Here is a 23,845-nt window from a genome sequence, read left to right as displayed (position 1 = left end):
TGCTGGGCGTTTAGTTTGTGCGTTGGAGTCCGGGGGAGGCATCTCCTCGTTGGCTTGGAGGGACCTGTTTGCGTTCCTGTTTTGCTTCGTTGGCCTCGGATCCGTGCTTGCCCATTTCTCTGTCGGCCAGTTGTTGGACCCCTCTGGATACTGAGGTATATAGTTAGTTTTCGGGATGTGCAGTGTGGGTGCGGGGCAGGGCTGTGCTCCGGTTTGTTCTGGGTTTGTGCCTGGAGTTCTCGGCCCTTGATGGATGGGTGGGTTGTTGGTGGCATGCAGCTGAGCTAGTTGATTTTGCCTCGTTGCTGGTTTGGCTGGTGTTGCATGGCGGCCGGGGGGCGCGCTGGGCATGGGGGATGTCGGCTGGCGCCGGCGGCCTTAGTTTTTTCCGGCGGTTGGGGGGACGGTGGACTTTTATTGGCGGGTGCACGGTGACCTGTGCGGCGCGTTTGCTGCCGGGCTGGGACTTGCTGCTGGTGTCTCTCTCCGCTGGCTTTCGCTGTCGTGTTGTTCCGTTTGCTCTCTCTCATTTGCCCGACCTCGCACGCGGGATTCGCGGGGGCTGCTGGGCATGGGTGTCGCCGTGCTCGCGCAGTGTGCGCGTTGGGCTCGTCACTTGTGCATTGGTGTTGATGATTGCGTGGCATTTGGGCATTGTGGTTGTTTGCTGCGCGGCGGTGGGGTGCTGGATGGGGGAGGCCACTGGTCTATGTTGTGTCTGCGCCGCGGTCGGTCCGGGCGCTGCTCTTCCTCTTTTGCGTTCCGTCGGCATTACGTTGTCAACTGGCATTTGGGTCGGGGTCTTCTGCGTTTGCATCGCGGTGCATCTGGGAGTCTTTGTTTTTTTTTGATTTGATTTATTCTTTTTCTTTCTTCCACCCCTATTGGCTACTGGGGTTCTTGCCTGCCTGTTACAGTCGTGGCGTCCCACTCTCTCTAACAACTACATTCTTTAACAGGCTTATGCGCACACACATGTACATACACACACATACAGACACATTCACCCACACAGACACAAACAAACTTAGGTTGTCCCTGGTAGAATTATTCCTGATGCCTTTCTTTCAGTTACTTATTTAAATTAATTATTATTCCAGCTCTCGTGGCTGTGTTGTGTTGCTTATTTAGTGTGTGTGACTGTTTCTTGTTTTCATTGTTCTCTTAGTTGTCTTAATATGTCATTAATATGTCAGCTGTTTATTGCTGCTGTTCGGCTGGTTTTCTTTTACTATTATTATTATTTTTATTGTTTTTTTTGTTTGTGTTTGTTTGTTGTTGTTTTTCTCCTCCCCAAGCCCCCCTCTCTGTTCTCTTGCAGGTTTCGTTGCTTTCTGCAATTGGTGTTTCCCACAGCTTTTCCCTGTTGTCCCCACCCTCCATCCCCCTTTCCCCCTTCTCTTGCAGGTGTTGTCCTTTCTCTGTGCTGTCTGTTTGTGCCCCCCCATCCCCGTGTCTGCCCCCCTGTCCGGCCCGGTGACAAATCAATACATAATTAAATAAATAATAAAACAGACAAAGGAGTATTTTAATACTCTCTTGTTAAAGTAAATCTGTCTGGCACAATATGGTATCCAGGTCATTATACTCTATACCAGGCTGCTGGGCAGGACAGGTTTAAAAAAAAACAAAAAGAAAAATGTAGATGCACCCATAGCTGTCTTGTAGGGAATAAATTAAAATCAACACTCGACTTTGGAATCTTTGGACAATAAATATGTTATGTCACAGCTACTTCACTATGTTGAATACGTACAAAGAACATTAACAGTAGTAGTAATAGTGAGCTATTTATTAGAAGTAAGAAAATAAGAGAAATTTGGGCCCAGGCGTATTTTTTAGCACAAGAGCCGACAGAGCGTGAAGGCCACCGTAGCGTCTCCTGCTTGCTTGGATAGGGAGGGGGGAGCGGTGTATTCATGTGGCATCGAAATAATCAGAATATTGTCTTCCTCCTTAAATCTCTAGTGCAAAAAGAGAAATAAAGTGTAAATGGGCATAAAGAATTATACAGAACTTTGATTCGTGCAAAATCACGTATTGCATATACATATTTTACAAACAAGTAATTTTTAATATGGTTATAATAACAGTTTGCTGTCCATGTACAGTGAAGTAGATGTCTGCGTGCTGTTTATATGCTCTGATAATGCTAATCCAACACATCTTTGTAGTAGCGTCCATGTTGATTCCACATGCAGAAAGTCGGAAGAACGACTTCACAACTCGTGAAATGGGACCATCCGAGGGGCGCATGAATGCACCGTGAGCTGCTAGTTGCATTTCGCAACCTTCACCACTAGATGCCACTAAAACACACTGAACCTTTGCACAGTGTGTAAGAAAACGTGTGTCAGGAAAAAATGGGACAAGTGAACGACACAACTGACCTAGCAATAAAAGATAAATAAATAAAGTCAACACTGAGTTCATAAAACTGAAAAGTGGGATTAGGCCATAGGGTCAATTCAGTTATATTATTACTTTCATTAATGCATGCATGTGAATGCATTTTGTCATGAATATTTCATATTAATTCTTTATTCAATTGGCACTTTGGCATCACATTTGCACTGCGAATAATGACTTGATGACTAAACTGAATCAGACATAAAAGAAAGTGAGGCTCTGCTGAGAACACTTTTTATTGGGAGGCTTGAAACCTCCAAGACTGATAGAAGTCGGCCTCACTCTGTGCATCTGTAATGCCTGTTTGCAATAATCACACATTCCCAAGGAGCATTTTTAGACTCAAGTGCAACTTCACACTATATTATAATCATCTTTTTGATCTTTGCCTAATATACCCACCCTGGCTACAGTCGGAGTGAAAAATGCAAAGAGGCGTTCCTGCACTGCAAACTCTCAGCCTCAAAACTTTATTCCAGCTTCTTATCACTGCTCTAAGCAGGAACATCAGAGCCCATCTAGAAAGGAGGCTTTGAGAGCTTGTTTTGGCTGAGGTCCTACAGCAGTTATGAATTTCCCATTGGTATTCCTGATTTAAGTAAAAGCCATGCTCACAGAGAGCCTGACTCTGTCTCTAAACATTCCCAACAAACATCCTTTATTAGTTGCAGCCACAATACTTTCATCATTTTTTTTTAATTCTATTTGAAATCAACAGATTGAGCATGTGAGTTGTCCCCCAGGCTACGATTGTTGGACCCATCAATTTCCTCTCTGTGCCTGGCGTTTCCTACCACGACTCCTGATTTCTGTTTTGTGGGACTCTTAGTGTTGTCACAGTCTGTTTTTAATCGTGAGCTGTGTTTGTCCAGACCCAATTAAATTATTCATCATGTTTGCTCAACAAGCTGCTCTGCTGCAATGACAGTGTTGTGATGTGAATAACTCCAGCCAAGCTTAAGAAACAAGAACTAGTAGCCGTCATCTGTCTGAGTTTGCCGTGGTTTGGAGAAAGGTGCATTGTGTGTTGTAATATCTCCCAGATTTTCATCTGTCAATGACAGGACCAGTGCTCGAAAAAAATTAGATCAATAAAGCAGATTTTAGAAGCTGGAGTTCGCTCTCTGGGGAATGAGGGAGGCAGAGACAGACCAAAAGAAAGATAACGAGAATACGTAACAGGTTGTGGGGAGCAGCTGGGACAAAGTAAAAATACACACTTAAACTATATACAGTACGCAAGTAAATATACTGTATACACCCTGAGAGATGAGAGAGCGCAAAATTTGATCGCCCTGCTTCAATTCCATCTCCCATCTTCACATGAGATGTCATTCACACAGCTTTCCATCTGACAGCTTTTTTCTCTGCAACTAGGTCACTTCAAAAAAAATAAGGCTGTGATGAGAGAAGTGCAGTTTTATCGTGGCTTTCCACACTTCTCCTCCCTAATTGAGAAAATGAGAGTAAGAGTGACAAGAGGATATATTCGTCCATGCCTACATGTTTGTCTACATACATGTGTACGTCTGTTTCCACGTTAGCGATGCAGTTACGACGAGTTTTTAGTCTCTGGCTTTCTTATTCTCTGTGGATCCAAATTATCATGCTTCTAGCTGTTCTTTGATAGAAGATGGAATCCTGCATGGCACACAGTCAGACAAAGACATTTTCATAATGATATATTCAGCCAACTAATAATAAGGCCCGCAGGGAGTGGTGGGGGGGGGGGTACGGAGGGTTGGGTGAGGGTGGGGGGAGGTAGTAATGCTCATAATCTCTCCAAAATCCCTCTCTTCTGTTTCCTGCATTGAGTGCCATGGGCATCCTCTACTTACGCTACACTAAATTACTTTTCTGTACCCTGTGTGGCTGCACAATTAACTCGGTGGGCCCAATTATACATAATAATACAATTGCTGATAGATCATTTTTAGTTGATCTTATTTTATTTGGGCATTTGATTGTACACACTTGAATGAACCCCACTGCATCAAAGACCCCAACCTTTTCTACAATGGCATTATTTGTCATTTCAGAAGAATAAAATATCACCATGAATACTTTATTCTAAAGGTCAGATGTACTCCTGCTGTTTTGGTTGTACTTTTTCAAAAGCATAAATTAACCTTATACTGTGTGCAGTTACCAGCAATGGATGCATGAGTGGACAGATGGCTGCAATAAACCAAAACCTCTCTAATATTGTACTAGAGTAAAGAGTGTGCTTAAAAAAAATTTCCCCCCCAGAAATAATGGGAGTGTCCTGGTTGATAATGGTTAAAACACCTGCCATATACTGGGTGTAACACATACCCTCATAGATTCCCAGCAGATGATCTTTGCTCTTCCTGTCACCTCTCTTCTGTCCATCTTTGAATAAAGGTAAAATACAAACTAAAAGAATGTTTTTATCATCATATGCTATTTTTACGTTCTATTTTAAGATTTCTACTTACGTGGCGCACCGGTAGCCTAATGGCAAAGGCATATACCACATAAACACATCTTCTACAGTTCAGTTGTGGTCGTGGGAATTCATAGGTATCATACCCCTCTACACCGAGGCTGTCAAATGAAGGCAAAAATGCCACACACAAAAACCTATAAATAAACAGAAAAAACATGCATTATACAAATGATACGCACCAAATAATGTTACGTGTAGTACAACACAGACATTCAAGGATTATGTTGTCGATGACGGTAGGAAGAAAAGAACAACGGTGTACATAGTCTGCATAGAAAGCGTTAAGTTTAAGCTACACCTAGTTGTTTGGCTACAGTTTGTAACTTTATGTGAAAACGGGTAACAGGTCCTGACAACAGCTCTCGTTATGTGCCCACAACTGCTATATGATACACCGTTTCAAAGCTAAAATCCTCGTGATTCGACCAATGCAAACCATTTCAAGATACAATCAGAAGACCAACCAGAACTATCAAAATTGACGCGACTCTCCTTTGAAGCCTCATAGTAGGTCCCCCAATCGATTATATTCCAACAAAAATGGTCTTGTTGTCAAAGGTCCAGACGATCCAATCCAGTAAAAACATTTAGTCCAAAACTCATTATTCCATCAATAAATCCCCAGGGACTGCTGCTGCATCATTTCATATTTGCCGGCAAACGTGGGTAATATTCAATTTTTCAATTCAATTTTATTTATATAGCGCCAAATCACAACAACAGTTATCTCACAGCGCTTTTCATAAAAGAGCAGGTCTAGACCATACTCTGTGATGATATTTACAGAAGCCCAACAGTTCCCACCAAGAGCAAGCACTAAGCGACAGAGGCAAGGAAAACTTCCTTTTAAGAGGCAGAAACCTCGAGCAGAACCATGGCTCAGGGTGGGCGGCCATCTGCCTCGACCGGTTGGGGTGAAGGAGAGAGAGAGGGAGAGAAGGAGAGAGAGAGAGAGAGGGAGAGAAGGAGAGAGAGAGGGAGAGAAGGAGAGAGAGAGAGAGAGAAGGAGAGAGAGAGAGGGATGTAAGGAGAGAGAGAGGGAAGGGAGGCAGCCTACACAATATACACACAGAGGTACAGACAGTAAAGGTGATGTTGCTATAGACTAAATGAAAAATGGTACAGTTATTTATGGTAGTGTTAACGGTAACAATCGTAATGTAAATGATTATAATAACAATAATAACAATAAGACTAGCAACAATAGTCGTTGTAGCAGAAGGTGTCGAGCAGGAACACGGGGGCAGCAGGTGACCCGCAACCACAGATCCAGACTCCACAGCTCCAGAGCCAGAAAACCTGCAGGAAGTGATAGGAGAGAGGAGGAGAGAGACGAGAAAGCACAAGACTAACAGAAAGGGGAGAAGTTGTGTTAGTAACATGCAATAATGGGATGAGGTTGCATACAGAGGGAGAGAAAGTAGAGGAGAGAGGAGCTCAGTGCATCATAGGAAATCCCCCGGCAGTCTAGGCCTATAGCAGCATAACTAAGGGATGGTTCAGGACTACCTGAGCCAGCCCTAACTATAAGCTTTATCAAAGAGGAAAGTCTTAAGCCTACTCTTAAATGTGGAGATGGTGTCTGCCTCCTGAACCCAAACTGGAACCTGGTTCCACAGGAGAGGAGCTTGATAGCTGAACGCTCTGGCTCCTAGTCTACTTTTGGAGACTCTAGGAACCACAAGTAACCCTGCATTCTGGGAGCGCAGTGCTCTGGTGGGGTAGTAAGGTACTATGAGCTCTTTAAGATAAGATGGTGCCTGACCATTAAGAGCTTTGTAGGTAAGAAGAATGATTTTAAATTCTATTCTGGATTTTACTGGAAGCCAATGCAAAGAAGCTAAAACAGGAGAAATGTGATCTCTTTTCCTGGTTCCTGTCAGAACACGTGCTGCAGCATTCTGGATCAGCTGAAGAGTCTTAATGGACTTTTTCGAGCAGCCTGATAATAAGGAATTGCAGTAATCCAGCCTAGAAGTAACAAATGCATGGACTAGTTTTTCTGCAATATTTTTAGACAGGATGTTCCTGATTTTCGCAATATTACGTAGGTGAAAAAAGGCGGTCCTTGAAATTTGCTTAATGTGAGACTTAAACGACATGTCCTGATCAAAGATAACTCCAAGATTCCTCACAGTGGTGCTGGAGGCCAGGGCGATGCCATCCAGGGAAACTATATCTTTAGATAATGCGTCACAGAGGTGCTTAGGCCCCAGAGCAATAACTTCAGTTTTATCTGAGTTTAACATAAGAAAATTACAGGTCATCCAGGTTTTAACATCCTGAAGGCACATTTGAAGTTTAGCTAACTGATGAGTTTCATCTGGCTTGATCGATAGATATAACTGAGTATCATCTGCATAACAATGAAAGTTTATGGAATGTTTCCTGATAATATTGCCTAGAGGAAGCATATATAAAGTGAAGAGGATTGGTCCGAGGACAGATCCTTGAGGAACTCCATGACTAACTTTGGCATGCATGGAGGACTCATCGTTAACATGTACAAACTGAAATCGATCTGATAAATAGGACTTAAACCAGCTTAGAGCGGTTCCTTTAATGCCAATGAAATATTCCAGTCTCTGCAATAGGATCTGATGGTCAATGGTATCGAATGCAGCACTAAGATCTAATAAAACCAGTACAGAGACAAGTCCTTTGTCTGATGCAATAAGGAGGTCGTTAGTAATTTTCACCAGTGCTGTCTCTGTGCTATGATGAGCTCTAAATCCTGACTGAAAATCCTCAAATAAACTATTGCTCTGTAGAAAGTCACACAGCTGTATGTCATTATAACCGTAATAACTCAGATTTGGATGTAAACAAATGTGATATCATATATTCATTGATATGTGGCCGCTGAACTCTGACCTTTCGTGTGACACCTAATTCGACCCAATAGGAGCTCACATGTCCCTTTCACAGCCTACAATAGCCTACGAGAGCCCACGCTGTAAGGAAGCGCCAGCCCCTATTATTTTGTGGGTAAGCCGAGCCAATTGCAACCTATTGTGCCGATGACTGGCACAATAAAATTCTGAAAATATTGATATCCAGCTTTAAGTAGGAAGTACATGATCTACCAGCAAAAAAAACACATCGGCGTCAATCTACGGAAGCCGCTTGCCGCCAAGGGGCAGTGTTGTTTTTGAAAAAAATACGCTAAGACAAATCCTTTGAAAAACCTGTGTAAAATATTCATTTTTCATGGTATTGGTATAAAATTTGAACTTGGACTAGGCTTTATTCTGTGGCCCCACAGTGTAGTTGTCTGCATGGAAACTAAAAATATATTACTTTTAGTGTGTTTTAACTATATTAATCAATTCCAGTAGCAGTGATTCTGACTTTTGGGTTAGACACTTCAGAGTGTTATCTTTCAGACGAGCTCCAAAACCATGCATTTAATCCAAATGGTTGAACTGCATTCAATTAACTTTGCATATGCTTTGAATAGGCATTTAAAACAAATTTTACAGGAATGGTAAGAGCTTACCGTTACTGACACATGTTTCTATTACTCCATTTTTCTACCCCATTTCAATAATCAGTGAAGTTAATAGTAAACTAAATAATAGAAACACCTTTGTGTATAGTTCAATATACATAGAACAGAAACACTCACTGCATCTTCCAAAATGATCATACAGTTGAATTGCCTCCTCTCTTAAACTTTTTAAATTAACTGAATTCCTAGGAATTTTATATGAAGTGACTTGGGACTTTTGATAAATACAGTAATAAACACTGAAATCTTCTTAGAATTACTTTATAGTGTGGTATACTGTTCATAAATGCTACATACTACTTGAAGTGTTGCAAATATTGGCATCCAGACTTTCCAAAGAAAGTAAAAAACAAAACTCACAATCTTAGATAAACGTTAGTGTTAAATCACAAGCCAAACAAAAATATGAGCTTTTATGTACAAAAAGGTGGGATGTAAATTAAGGGCCATAAGAGCATTAAGTAAGGTTCACCATTTCATGATGTACTACAGCTTTCTCCCTATCATATACGACCATTCTAGTAAAGGCAAATACTAGATTGGCTCTATTTTCCATCTGTGCGCTGGCACCAAAACTGACTTCCATTATTATATAAGCAATAGCTTTGTTTTAACGTGATGGACTTGTTGATTAATTTTATCTTGTGGAGTGGAAGAATCAAACTAATGTGGGGACCTCCTGGTCAACAAATACCTGAATATAATCATGAGTGAATGTGAACTTTCCAAGAGTTTGTCACTGTTCCATTAAATATGAATTAAATGACACACCTTCAAACATTTCCAGCAACTGAGATCACCTTTAACCTTGGCAAGTCTTATATTCTCATTTGATCATTTTGAAAGGCAGTTACCTCGTACATAATTCATGCAACATCCGCATGGTTGTTTCCTCATTTCTTAAAATTTTACGGATGAGACAAGCCCTTAAAGATGAAAGGTGTCGTCAAAATCGCAACAATAAAAAAGTAAAAGTGAGAGCTGAGAGTAAGGCGACAGTAAAGCCCTTGATTGTTCTAGTGTCAGACATTATTATTCTGTTTTTGTGTATATTTTCTGTAGCTTAAAAAGTCACACATTTAACTGAATTAAGTCCCACTTGCTTATTTTGAGTCATCCGACTTCACTGGGACGTGTGCTGTGTGATATGACACGTTGACATCCAACCAGTCACCATGGTGTGATGAGGAGTGTGTTCATCGCATTGGATACACTGCTCTGGGTGTCATGCATGGCTTTTACAGGGCACTGACCATGTGTGTGCATGTCACTGTTTTGCTCTCTACCATGCTATCAGGCGTCAATTTAAGCTTGACTGTCAGACTGTGAGGCTTTTCATGTCTTTTTTAGGCAGTTGGTGGGTTGGGGTTCGTGTCTGCATAAGTGTGTGCCGTCTGACAGAATTAGCAGCGGAGCTCTGATGGACCATCGCCGCTGATGCGGAAAGCAATCTGTCAGCATGGCATTAGGAGGGGACATTTCCCTCATGACTGAGACTGCGGTACGATTGGTATTCTTTTATAGAGACTGACTCATTGCAAATAAGGGGGAGGTAGAGAGCGAGACAGAGAGTTGGAGAAAGTGTTTGTTGTATCTGTGTGAAACAGAAGAAGCGTCTTACATATTCCATGAAAACAATGCTTGGATCAATATAATGAATTTCAATTTCTATTTGCCTTTTCCTCTGAAATGAATTTTGACATAACCGACAGCCCAATATCTGTGTTTGTTTCCTTCCCAATTGTATTTCACCCTCAGCTGAGGTAAAACCTCCAGTGCCCTGCGTCGTTCTGATAAGAGCCACCGTTTTCACTGGATCGCCGCCATTTAGCCCATAATTGTTTTCTTTATTCCGTGGAACAATTCAGTTCTGTGTCACTAAATGGTTGGACCTCGCTTTCAGATAAGACACAAAGACCCCCTAAGGTGTCATATCTGAGCTTCTGGCATTAGGCTGGTTGCTTATGAGCTGGATCAGAGCGTAATCAGTGTTGTGGCACCCGACAGAGCCAAGGATATGAGCCGCTGGCTGTCAGGCCAACTCAGGTGAATTGAGCCTGAATGCAAAATGAGTGGAAATAGTTCTTGTTCCTCTGCTGTTATGACACATACAGACAGATTTACCCTTTTAAGGATAACTGATATTCATTTCAACCTTTGATCCTCTGTTTTGTAATGGTGTTACGCAGTGACTTAAAGCTGTGTTAATCTATATCAATCAATGGTCAACAACAAGAGTCAGTCTCAGCTGACAAAGTTGGCAAGTAGCCAGCTGGTGAAGAAAGTCAAATATGAAGACAGATATATCATGAAAATAGAGTTAAAAGGAGAGTGAATGTTGGATATGGATTCATCAGGTGGCCAGAAACATGACTCTAATGCAGTGATAATGCATTGGATGGATTTGTAAGTATGCATTTGTTTGTTAACACTTTAGCTCTACCAGCTTTCAAAGGTGACAAAAGCAGGTATGTTTGTTTCAGCTTGTTTTGTTCTTCTGCCCCAGAGTGGCCCAAAAAGGGATTATAGTCTATTTTAAAATTAGCACAAAAGTGAGCTAAAACTGTTTTCAGCTTAATTCCATAAAGGAATAGTTATACATCTTGGGACATGTTGCTTTCTTGCCAAGTTAGGGGAGGAGACTGATACTGATCTTACATCTGTACAGTAAATATGTAGCTGGAGTCATTAGCTGGTTCCTTCCAGTCACTTCCTCAAGTCTGAAACCTAACATTTGTTAATATTTGTATGAACATAAAAAAATTTAACAACTAAGACATAAACTGAACAAAGTTTCACAGACATGCAAGTAGCAAAGGGGGCGTCAAAATCAAAAGTAACAATCAGTATCTGGTGTGGCACTGTGGTCCAGTGCAGATGTTGTTACATGTGGTCTTCGAGGACGATCAGCTGTCCTTCCTGTCTCCCTGTAGCGCTTTCTTTGGTATTTCACAGTACAGACATAGCAATTTATTGCCCTGGCACCATCGACAGTCCTAATACCTCCTTGCAGCATGCCTAAGGCACGTTCACGCAGATGAGCAGGGACCCATGGCATCTTTCTTTTTGGTGTTTTTCAGAGTCAGTAGAAAGGTCTTTTTAGTGATATTTAGTTATATTTAAGTTTTTATAACTGTGACCTTAATTGCCCACCGTCTGTACGCTGTTAGTGTCTTAACGGCTATTCCACAGGTGCATGTTCAGTGATTGTTTATGGTTCATTGAACAAACATGAAAAATATTATTTGCACCCTTTACCATTAAGAGCTGTAAAGTTATTTGGATTTTTACAGAATGATCTTTAAAATACAGTGTCCTGAAAAAGGGACATTTTTCTAAATATTTTTCCTAAAGCTCACAAGGCAAACACAGACATTTTTTATATAGTCTCTTTAATTATTTCAGCTGTTCCACAATTACTGAATTAGATTACATTAAATTAATTCTTAATGTCCAGTGTGCAGAAGAAAATACAAATGTGTAAATATGTATTCATGCATTTATTTTAACTGCTCACATAATTAGATTTAGAGGTAAGAGCATCTGTACAAAATACGCAAATAGAGCCATGCCTCTGATCCTCCGTTGATCCAGAAGTGGTAGCATGAGCAACATGCAACAAATAACAGCACCGGTGCCAAAGCTGCTCATGAAACCCCACTAACAAGACAGGTCACTAACAACTTTAAGGAGAATGTTTCAGTCCCGTCCCCACTCTCCTCCTCTCAATTCATGGAATTGAAACTGAAAAAACAGACTGAAACTGACAACTTGCAGTGTACATCACCCTTACCTGTCGCCCTGAATGACGCCATCTCCTCGGCAAGCTCATTGGTAAACATAAAGTGTGTGTCTGCAGCCAGATGGAGAGCACGGAAGGCTATCTGCTCCCTCTCACTCACATATCAACTTGACTGGATAAGAGAGGATACAGACAGTCAGCACAGGAGCCCATTTTAGGAGGGTGATGGCACTGAAGTAATGAGGGTCCTTGTAGGAACCTTATTGGCTCTGTCCTCACTTCACCCAACTTTATACCATCCTTCTCGCCCAGTGTATCACCTCCAAAGCCTCACCCCCGATCCTTAGTGCCATTTCCCATCCACAAATTATCCAAAATCGGCTGCAAAGCCCTGAATTGTTTGCCTCTAACCGTTCCCCGGTGCACACATTTTTGTTTTTAAGTTTTCCTTCCTTACTACCTTGCAGGCACTTGTTATATGTCCTCCACTCTGACCAGAATTTTAATTTGGTTGACACCCAAGGATCGGGCAAGACAAGGCAATAACTCATCCTGTCTGAATGCTGATGGCAGAGTTTAGCCTTGAATGAAAACATTGGGATTCGACTCTATCGAATGTCCAAATTATCTGCTAAACTTTAACAACCTTCCGTCCTGGGTCATATGCAAATTTAATGATACTTTTAATGGACTTTGTAAAAGTCTGACATCTGTCTCACTCCATTTCCTGTCTGTGCCACTTCCTAAACTCATTTAACATACTGGAGATGTTTTACATACAGCCAGTGATGTAGTGATGGCTGAACTCTGACCTTATCACCATAATGAAACAACCACCATTATAAAGAAAAATCAAATACACATTCAGATAGGCAATTTATATTTAATTTAAACATTATTTACATTTTAATTCCTCCAAAATACCTTTCTATTACATACTGTAGGTTGGACATAATTACTGAGGTTTACTTCTGCAACATTTATACTATAACAATTAATTATTTTAACAATTCCATAAAACCAGAAAAAAAATGTTGACCATAAAGTAAAAGATGAGCAACTTAGTTGTGGTGGGTTTACACTTAAATGTGTGGGTAAATCATTTGCATTGTCATGTTTATTTTAATCTTACTTTACAGTATGAGGTAATGCAGGTGAATTAGAAAAATCTGCTAGATGGTGTGTTCAAGTACTGCTAAGCATTTTTGACATTTGATATTTCAGAGTTAGCTGAACAATGGCATGTGCTACATTGTCAGACACTCCTGTCCACAATAAGCACAAATGCATGTTGTGAAAAGAAAAATGTGAATGTGGTAGTGGCCCTTATGAAAGGGGTAGTGCTCCATCAATTTTGTTTAGTACGTCTATACAGTTAAATCTCAAGAGACAGATTTAAAAAGAATGGTCAAAACTGATGCAGCAGAGGCCGAGATATTCCGACTTTTAGTTTCCAGTATGGGTCAAACTCCAAAACCACTGGATCCTACATTTCCCAAAATGCAACTTGATAGCATATTTTGTGGATGTGTTCAATGCCCACTTTTACAGTTTGTAATATAACACAACTTTGTAAATTTGTAACAAGGGTTTTATATTATAACTTTGCAGCCTCCAAGGCCAAGCAGAGAGTTGGAAAAACTTTAGAAAGCTCCTTTCACCAGTTTAATAGTAATCCTTGAGATGAATAAACTGAACTTAATGTGTAAAATTGGTGGAGTGCCCCTTTAAATAAGTACATTTCTGGCACCCTGGGCGAGTTCAGCGCCGACAAAACGTAGCAAAACGTTTATTTCAGCGGAAACAGTGGTTCCCTGAACACCCTGTTGTGTATGTCAGTGTACTGCATTTTCCCGCCTTTTTAACACTGTTGTGTTTACAAACTTGTCGCAGCTGATTGGGTAACACCTGTGACACGCCCACCAAACAGAAGAAAACATACCTCGAAGCCAGTTGCAGAACGTTGCAAGGAAACATGTCATCCAATCCAAAAACGTTGCAAACCGGTGCCAAACGTTTTGAGATTGAACTCGCCCCCGGTGATTAAGTCCAAACAAGGGCAGCATTTCATTAATTTTTACAGTTTGAGTTTTAATTACTTGCTAAAATCACAGTGTACTTTTATAGCTGCCATAATCCGGATGAGATGCTGAGATCTGAGTTGATAAAAATGTTCATATGCTCATCAAGGTCGCATTTGCAGCAATAAGCTTTACGACCAGCAACAAGTCTTATAAAAATTTTTTTTACCCTGTGTTTCACCTCCCAGGCAACATTCCTGCTGCCCTAAGCCTCTGATTGGTGAAGGATGTTGGGGACACAACCGAGAATTTGGCACACTGTTCAGAGGTGAGTACCTCCTCTGGCTGGTTTGGGGTAAATAATAATAAAAACAATAATGACAATATTAATAAAATTAACATTAATTATAATATAAAATAATATTATAAATATATTAATTTTGATTTACAGCTAATATTATCCTAAAAAGATCCTGGAATTGAACAACAATCAAAGATAAGGTAGTCAAGGACAGTGCTCTCTTTTTAGAAAAGCTGACAATACATTATCTAACAATGGAACTAAATGTGATTTAAAGCAGAAATTGTTTTAGTTTAGTTAATTTTTCTTTTTTTCTTTTTAACAAATTATGTCCCCCACTTATGAAACCAAATGAACACACCTTACCAAAGATAATACTTTCTCAAAATTGATTGAAAGTTTTGAACATAACAGGCACCTTTCAAGTTTCTTTCCGATTTGGGTTTTTTTCTTAAAATATCCTCATATGAGGAGTTCTGAGGACTACTCTACGTTACTTGGAGTCACAGTTTGCTCTGTTTTATCTGCATGACATAGCCTTTAGAAAATCTTCATCAGCTTTAGGGCATTATTCATAAATATATTAGAGCCTGCAGGAGTTAGTCAAATCTCCCCTGAACACTTCAACCCCTTTCTCCACCTGCAGCCATATCTACCCACAAGCCCCCAGGTGCCTGTTAAAACCATCATTCTTATCATTTAACAAATTCATCACTGAACAAACACGGAGCCTTTACACAGCTCTGTGAGAGGTCTGCCTGTGCTCCCTTTGATCTTGCCATTACTTGTGATAAATATTCATAAAGATGGTAATCTTGTCAACTTGTGTTTATGGTTGATGGATCTCTTAGTTATTTTAATTGCCTTTCACGAATATTTCCTTCTGACACATTGATTCATAAGGCGTAATAGTGGTTAGCAGCAAGAGGGAGGATATGATAGGTAGATGATGTATACTTCCACTGGCAGTCTCCAGGCAGCTACTCTATTCTGAGTGACTGACGGTTTGGGCTGAAGGTAAGAGGACTTCTAAATCTTCACTGCTGCTGCAGAACCAGTGATTACTCTTCCCTGCAACGGGGAGGCATAAAGCATGCTGCAAGCCCTGACAAGGCTGCAGCTGTATGGGCTTGGACTTAGGGGAGACTCCAGAGGAACTGGCCCCTATGGTATGGCATGGATACCTGCTACAACCCCCACTCCATCTTCCAAAACCAGCAGACTACCAACCTTGAACAAAGATTACACCTGTCACTCAGACAAATGGTCAAGGTGAGTGATTAGGGCTGGATTACGTGTCCTGGGTGAGTGGATTCCATTCACTGAATTCCTGACATACTCTGGAGGTGACCACACTGACATGCACTGGCAGAGAAAGGCAAGTCTGTATTGCGCCACCTACATTATTTTGTTTTTTAATTAAAATTCTATAGAACATGTATACATTTAAAAATCTAATTATGAGTTGATTAATTGAAATAGCATTTAAATTATGCATTAAAACTTAAGTAAAAACAGAAATGATAAGATCATTAATTTTGCCAAGCAGAGCTCCTCCATCTTTAAATTGGGAACGCCGTCTCCAAATAAAAGCACAATATATGAGTCGAGCATAGTGTTAGTTCAGGCAGGCAATGAAGTCAAGCTCAGCTCACAATCCCAGCACATCTGTATAAAGGCTCAGCTGATTCCCCTCTTATCATTCATTGGCAAATTCCACACAAGGTGCCTTATTTAAGCTGCTTTAGCCTGCCTAGCGTTGCTGCTTCCTCTGCAAGCCACTTTGCAACCCGCCGCCACCCCAGCTCCTCCTTTTAGGCTGTGACTGACTAATCAATGTTATTTCTGTTGTTACTGATGCCTGCTCTGTTCTGTACCCTGAGGGGGGGGGGTCTTTGCTGCTGCCCTTTTTGCCTCAGGCTTTCCATGTATGCACATTGATGGGCACGGAGGTGTGCTCTCCCTGGCTTTCCACTTGGGAATTGGAAGGGCAGGGAGGTCCCAGAACAGAGCCATACCACCAAACATGACTTACTGCAGAACAAACAAAAGTCTCTTTGAAGAGAGTTGTCGCTTGAATGCTCAGGAAAAGGTTGGTGTGTGAAAGTAAAAATTACATTTGAATTTTTTTCAGTTACTTTATAAAGATGAGCAACAAGTGTTAACAGTCATGATTGCACACTCAAGCCATAAACAGATGATGATCTTTTATTAACAGTGACGAGCAGTTCAGCGCTTCATCAAGCTCATGGAAAGTAATGGGAGAAAGCCTTAAATACATGAAAACAGTTTGTGTAGTGATTAGTGATGGTATGCGGGCATGTAAAACACATGGCATTTTCACCTTGCAGTTGAAAGCTCCGCCACCTCTTTATGTTCTCTTTATCAAATCTGCACTTTTTTATAATTAAATTTTTTTCTGGTGGCACACTTGGGACTCCATAGAACAGGTGTGGGCCCTCTCATATGACCACACAGGAGAAGATGCAGTTTCTGCTTAACAAACCACTCTGATTATTTCAGCAAAGTGGCCACTTTGATAATGCACAAACCCTCGCCCTTTTCAACTTAAGAAACCTCTAAGCAGCCTGCCCTTATTGAAGGTAAACCAGTCTGCACTCTACAGCAGGGGTCACTGTTGAACTGAAGCATTCGTTTAAGTTAGCATCCATGTACCTCACACTCTCTCCTTTTCCCTCTCAGTTTCCCTTCACTGTCAGAAATTGTAGCATGACATAGATGGAACAATAACTTGATTTAATATCTAGGTCGCGCAAAATCTTCTAATCTTAGCAAAGAGAATATTTATTGACTGAAGTCAGTGAATTGCAGTGTAGGCTGCCGTTAATGGATAAATTGGGGATGAATAATTAAGTTGTGGGTGCATCTACATGACAGAGCAGGTGCGTACAGTGGAGTGCAGTGTGCTAGGTGCAACCTTGTCAAAAATGCTTAAGGGAGAATGGGAGCAGGGTGATGAATAAATATAAGGCAATTGATTAATGTGGCAAGTTTGGAGAGGATGTGGTTTGGAGTTTTGTAGGTCATGGTAGTTAGTCAAAAGGCCTTAGTTGATATCAGAGGTGGAGATTCTCATTTTTGTAGAGAACATAACCTTCAGGTGAGTTCATGAAGCAGCATGGGTGTACAGATTGCATAGCGATACCTCATCCTTAGGCATTTTGTTTTGGAAAATCTAGTAAAAATCATTTGGCTAACTCATTCTACATAAAATAGCAATTAAAGGGTGTGAAAATACTGCAGCCAAATCCATCCCAGCAATAGGCTTTAAGATGATTTTGACATGTCACAGTAGGAAAAGCACAGGTGTATATAATATGTCATGGCTTACTGGGACACTTGAATAGAACACATTGTTTATGTTAATGTTATTAGTAGTTAAGTAGTTAATGTGTATCAGTGAAAGTGTCTGCTGTGAAAAGGCCCTTTCTGAAGGTCAGTTTTTTTTGCTTTCTTTAAACAAAATAAAAATATGAATATGTGAGACAATTTCATTGCTTTCAGATATAATTAACTTGAGTCATTCAATATCACACTAACACAAGTGGAGTGCTAGCACAAGGTCCACTTACTGAAAATTTTCCTGAGCTCTCTTTGCAATTGGAATTTGCTCAGTTGTTTTAAATTGGTGCACATCAATTTTTAACATACATTAGTGAAATTATGTACAGTATACAAACCAATCAGCTACTCCAATGATCCATTAGGATTAAGTGCTTAAAGCCTTTTTGTTTCTTCCTCATTGTCAATAACTAAATAGTTGTTTCAAAGCATTTGTCCAAATGTCCTCCTTATTGAATAATTATATGCTGTATGGAGTCTTAAAGTATCAGAAGGCAGGCCAATCCACTAGTTGAGCTCAAAGGTTTATTATTAAACATGGATATAGTATTTTAGCCAAAAGACATCTTTGCAAAAGGTCCACTTCACCCCTGTCAGCCACATCGTTGGGGCGGCTGTGGCTCAGGAGGTAGATTGGGTTGTCCATTAATTGCAGGGGTTGATGGTTCTCTCCCCGGCTCCTCCGGTCTATGTTGAAGTGTTCTTTAACAAGACACTGAACCCCAAGTTAGTCTGCAGCTATCAGTTTGTGTGTGTGAATGAAAGGCAACATTTCAAAGTGCTTTGTACATTAAGGTAGAAAAGTGCTAGATACTATGTTTAAATCTTATATATGTTTTCAAGTCACATGATTAAAACCTCCATCAGAAATACTTTATATGCAACCACCTGTTGTCACTTTCATGCTGAAATCACACAATTAACAACAGAACCAACTAAGCATACTCCATCCACTGATTAAGGCCATGAGAAGCATTTGAAAGCTTTGAAGCAAGCTCTTTACCTGAGTACTTATAGCCACCATGGCCGTCTTTGCAACACAAATCATTTCCACAAACTTTTTTGCATCTACCCTTAAAATACGATATATAAAGATAAACATTTATAAGATACGGAACACACTAACTGTGACCCATCCAGTCCCTCATAAATCAGATGACCATTTATCCATTTTCTGTGACAGTGATGTAACAGTTGCTCCTCACTAAACGAGAAGAGAGGATCTTAAGGAGCCGCTGATCAATGAGGGTCTTTAGATGGGGCGTTGTGAACAGAATAACGAAAAGGCCTCTAGGACAAGCTCGCCCGAGGTTGCCCAATCATTCAGCAGCAGAACGAAGCTCAGAGTCCCTTAGCTGGAAGCAAATACATCTGTCTTTAAACCCAAACCCCTCTCAACAGACCAGGACTAAGAAGGGCTAAGGGGCACTAGCTTAGTATATTCCCAAGGCCTGAATATTAATTAGAAGGATACTGAAAGCTCCGCTGACCTCTTCAACCCTGCTCTGTTGGTATTTTCTAAACATTGAGATCAACTTTGCTCTCTTAATCCTCTTGCCTTCACAGAGGTGCCAGTTGGTGTCGTCTGTGCCGCTTACTGCAGGCGATACCTGACCTCTCAGCCCACTGCCTGAACCCTGGATGGCCCCTCTGTCTCAGCAGTTGTAAGGGTGCTTCAAGTCCTAACCCATGGCGCTCTGGTGTTTGCGTGGTGGATTAAAGAACATGATGATGCTGATTTCCCGATTTAAAATTGGGATTATGCAACGCTGTGGTGAAACACCCACAGTCAAGTGTGTCTGTTAAAGAAGAGATGTGTGTTTACACATGTAAATGTATTTAAAGTTAGAATGTTCCTTTTTAGGACTGTATTAAAATCCATAAAAATCTCATAAAATGCTTGGTAAGTTTCCTAAATATATTTTTAATTGAACTGTAGTGGTTTGTAATTACGGCTTTGTATTAATCATGTGTGTGATTTTTGTGTTGGTCTAGAGAACACTAAAATACTTCATCAAGTACTAATAGACTATTTTTTTAACTTTTGCAATTCCAAAAAATGCAATTTGCACCTTGGGAATGGCGGCTCACTTCTCTCTTGCAGTTTTTTTGTGCACAGGCTTGTATCTCTTTCTAAAGAACCAGATATTTTCAAACACCGTTGTCAGACATTTTTACTAATGACAGAACTGCGTGCTAATCAAAGTTGTATGTCAAACTGTGAGTCAACATTGTCTATGGTGAAAATAAATGGGACTTTTACTTCCTGAAGCCAAGATAACGCCTCCCACTTTGCAACTTAATTGGTTTGTCTGTGATTATTTCTCATTAATTGTGTATTTCTATAGTTTAACACCTAGATTTAAACCCTAAACTCCTTTTGATATGTTTACTTCTCTATCGCAGAGTTGTCAGGATATGTCTGCATAGAGAGACAATGAAAGGGAAAGTGCTGTTAGTTCCTGCCATAGAAGACAAATGTAAGGTTAAGGTAAAATTAATAACAATGTAGCCACCAAGTATCCTATTGCAGGTAGCTTATAATTGTTTGTCTTCACAAATGATAAGCATGGCACAGACATATGAATTATTGCCATAATCTTTGACATTTGTTGCAATTCCACTTGAAACTTTTTAGATGCTTCTAGGTCTTTCGATCAAATGTATCACAAATGTTTTTCATAAAATGAGTGTGAGACTGCCAAAATATCTACTCAGAATCCAGAATGCAGGTTAGACATTGAAGTGCTGTATCTGAATCTTGTCTTGTCAGTAATGGGGTTAGGCAGGATGGACTTTTCCTGCACCCCCTCCTCCCAACTCCAGACTAAGAGGAGATATACAAATACAAAGCAAAACAAAATACTGGATTCTGCATTATGCTTTATATAGATACACTATGTATAGGCCTATGCTCATGCAATTATAAACCATTAAAACCAATATATGACACACCTCACGTCATAGGAGTGTGGGTGCAGACAGTCACCTCCTCCTCAAAGTCACCAAAACAAAGGACCTCATCCTGGACACACGCCATAAACTCTTCACTCTCTCTCTCCCCCATCTCCATCCACGGCCAGCCAGTAGAAACCGTTGACAGCTTAAGGTACATTGGCATCATTTTGGACAATAAACTGAGTTTTGATCACGACATCACAGACGCTGCCAACAAAGACACTTTGTCATACGTAAACTCAGGACTCTCTCAGTCAAACCACACCTCCTGCTTCTCTTGTACCGTAGTATCATCGAACCCGTCCTCCTGTACTCTCACCAATGGAAACAAGCTCCTTAAAATACAATTTTGTAAATAATTGGTCTTCCCATTCCCAACCTGCCAGCCCTCATTGACACCGCCACCACCCGCAGAGCAAATACTATAAAATCCCAGCCACCCTCTCATCTCATGCTACACCCTTCTTCCCTCAGGCCACAGATGCAGACACCTACCCTACAAAAAAAAGCACGCCTTGGAAAGTGTATCTAATTTTTGCAGGAGAGGCATCACGTCTTGTATCCACATTTTAAAGAAACGGTGTCTGTCGGACTTCCAGTTCCTGAGTATTAAACTGCTGAGCTAAAAGATGAATATTACAGATTTTCTCTGAAGGTCAGATACAATAATATTTGATGGTAGCATTCCAAATATAGCAGTTGATGGATTTGGAGAAAGGGATGTGTTAGATAAAAAAGAGAATGAATCAGGTATTAAAAAAAAAAATAAAAACATCTGACGGTTGAAACCAGATATTACATGTAAGACATAAAGGACTTACAGAAGGATGTGTTTCAGCTAACTTGTCATCTGAGCTTTTATTTCACATATGATTAACTTAAATAAGAGTGGGCTGCTGTATATCCCTGTGTATATGGTGCAGATATAAATAGCAGTAATGCAGAGACCTACAGTCACTTGAGGACAATATTTTTTGTGCCAAGGTTTCATAACACTAGTCATATGTCTGACAGCATAAATGTGCCCACATGTCAGGCAGTGATAAGGAACATTATGTATAAATGCATGTGCAGATTGGAAAAGGTAGCGAGCAGAATAACTAATGCTCTGGTAAATCCGACCAGAAGCTGCACACGTTATACTTCAAAGAAGTGATGATTCTGCTGCACAAAAAAGAATTGACCTGTGTTTTGGAATAAAGCTCTCAATGTCCCAATTTATGTACAAGTATTATCTGAGTTGCATCTAAGATGATGACAGAAAATGCTAAAAATATTTACACTATATTAATTTTATCTACATAGCAATATCTACACAAACAACAGCGTCTTTGTAAATAGTATTTAGTAGTAATAGGGGAGTATGTGTGTATGCTTTTCCTGAGGGCTAAAAAAACAAAAAAAAAACATGTCCCATAAAGACTGAGATGCAGCATATTCCAGCTGTTGAAGAACATCCAATCAACATGTCATCGGTTTCATTCTCCCATCCATCCACCAACCCAAAACACATAACTCCGTTAATATTTAACAACTGTACAAATTTTATGAAAAGATAAAGTTGCATTTTATAAGGACCTCACCAATTCTATTTGAGAAAATTTCAGACGTAATCTCTAACAGACTGAAAGCTGCTATCTTCTAGTTTGATCACCTGTCTCGGCTGGTTTGTCAGATATGTGACGGGATATGAGAGGTGGCTTGTGAAAGTCTATCAAGCTGTCAAGCTGTTGATTGCAAGGCAATGGTGTCATTGCTCCGCCTCTGATGGATGATGGACGCTGTGAGGACCGACTCTTGGAGACAGATGACTGACTGCGATAGTGTGAATGTAACTTTCCCCCAGTGAGAGAGGGAAGCAGGGCCTGGTTTTGCAGGAGTGAGCGGTGGGACTATTTCCAGGCTTCGAGGCAGTTAAAAGCCCTCAGCATGGGAAAAGGTACTTATCCGTTTGAGCTGATAGGGTGGAAGAGATGGGGGGGCAGTCGGGGAGGGATGTTGAATGTTGGTGGAGAGAACAGGACTTGTGAAGTGGTGGTTTCCTGACAGCCAAACCGAGACTGCACCAGAATTCAGCATAAATCATTTGCTGTGAAAGCAGAAAGAAAGTTAAATTAAAAATCAGGCAGCAGAGTCAAGAGGAGACAATCAAAACAGTGGCCACAACTGAAGGTAAAACATGATTATAATCATGCAGAGGGCAATCAAATCAAATGTGGTAGGCAGAAGCCCTGAATTTCACCCTGAGGTTCTTGGGTAGTGTTATTAGGTGCACACAGCCTGATTCATCAGTGGACCAAAAGCAGCAGGGGGCCCTACGGTGGCGCTGCACAGGAGGACACAACCTTTATTGTAACTACACAAAGGCTTTGCACTTTATTTTGAGGCAGAATTCTTCACATAAAAAGTTTTTGAAACATACACATTACAAAGATACTGTGCTGTTGACATTAGCCAGGATACCGTATGTATGCCACTATCCTTTGCATTATCTAGGGTGGGTGTTCATACTGTACAGATTTTTAAAAATGGTGACTGGATACCATTTGCTGTGAAAAGAAAAAATTGTAAAAGCATGTTTAGATATATATATATATATATACTTTTGCAGTTTAACATATCTCATAAACAGATAATGTTAAAAGGTACATTTCACAGGAAACAATTGAAAGTATTTCATTACACTGGCAGATTCCTTGTTTGTAGTCTGTATGATTTAAAGCAAGTCACGTCCAGACACTGGGGCCACAAGTGACAACTGTGAGATAATGGTGAAACTGCTGAAACATTGTGCAACTGTACTGCAACTAAAGAAGAGCCACTACCACATCTACCTAAAGTGATAATTTGAGCTAACATTAGCCACCAGAAGCTACAGGTCATACCAGACCAATTAAGGCTGTGGCTAATCAAAACCCATCAGTGTATTGAATTGTGCAAGGTTATGTTTTACTGCTTATAAATTAAACTTTCACTTACATAAAATCAGTGTGTAGTTTAGACTCCCGGTCACACTTCAAAGATACAGTCCCCCTCTAAGCATCCCATTTTTTTCATTTAGGTAACTGTT

The 23,845-nt window shown here is 40.5% G+C and overlaps 1 long non-coding RNA gene across 1 annotated transcript in view; it reads left to right on the top strand.

The window, feature by feature from the left end:
- LOC119918530 overlaps positions 1 to 19,714 on the top strand; it is a 51,748-nt gene extending 32,034 nt beyond the window's left edge. Inside the window, exons 2-3 of the long non-coding RNA XR_005447458.1 lie at positions 14,402 to 14,481; positions 19,384 to 19,714. This is a non-coding gene — a long non-coding RNA (uncharacterized LOC119918530). The remainder of the gene's footprint in view (positions 1 to 14,401; positions 14,482 to 19,383) is intronic.
- Positions 19,715 to 23,845: the final 4,131 nt, after the last annotated feature.

Source organism: Micropterus salmoides, unplaced genomic scaffold (assembly GCF_014851395.1).
Source record: "Micropterus salmoides isolate LMB-PRFRI ecotype aquatic unplaced genomic scaffold, ASM1485139v1 Ms_hic_scaffold_23, whole genome shotgun sequence".
In the NCBI taxonomy this organism is placed as follows: Eukaryota; Metazoa; Chordata; class Actinopteri; order Centrarchiformes; family Centrarchidae; genus Micropterus; species Micropterus salmoides.
The sequence above is the reverse complement of the archived record's forward strand: the minus strand, read 5'-3'. Positions and strand labels throughout refer to the sequence as shown.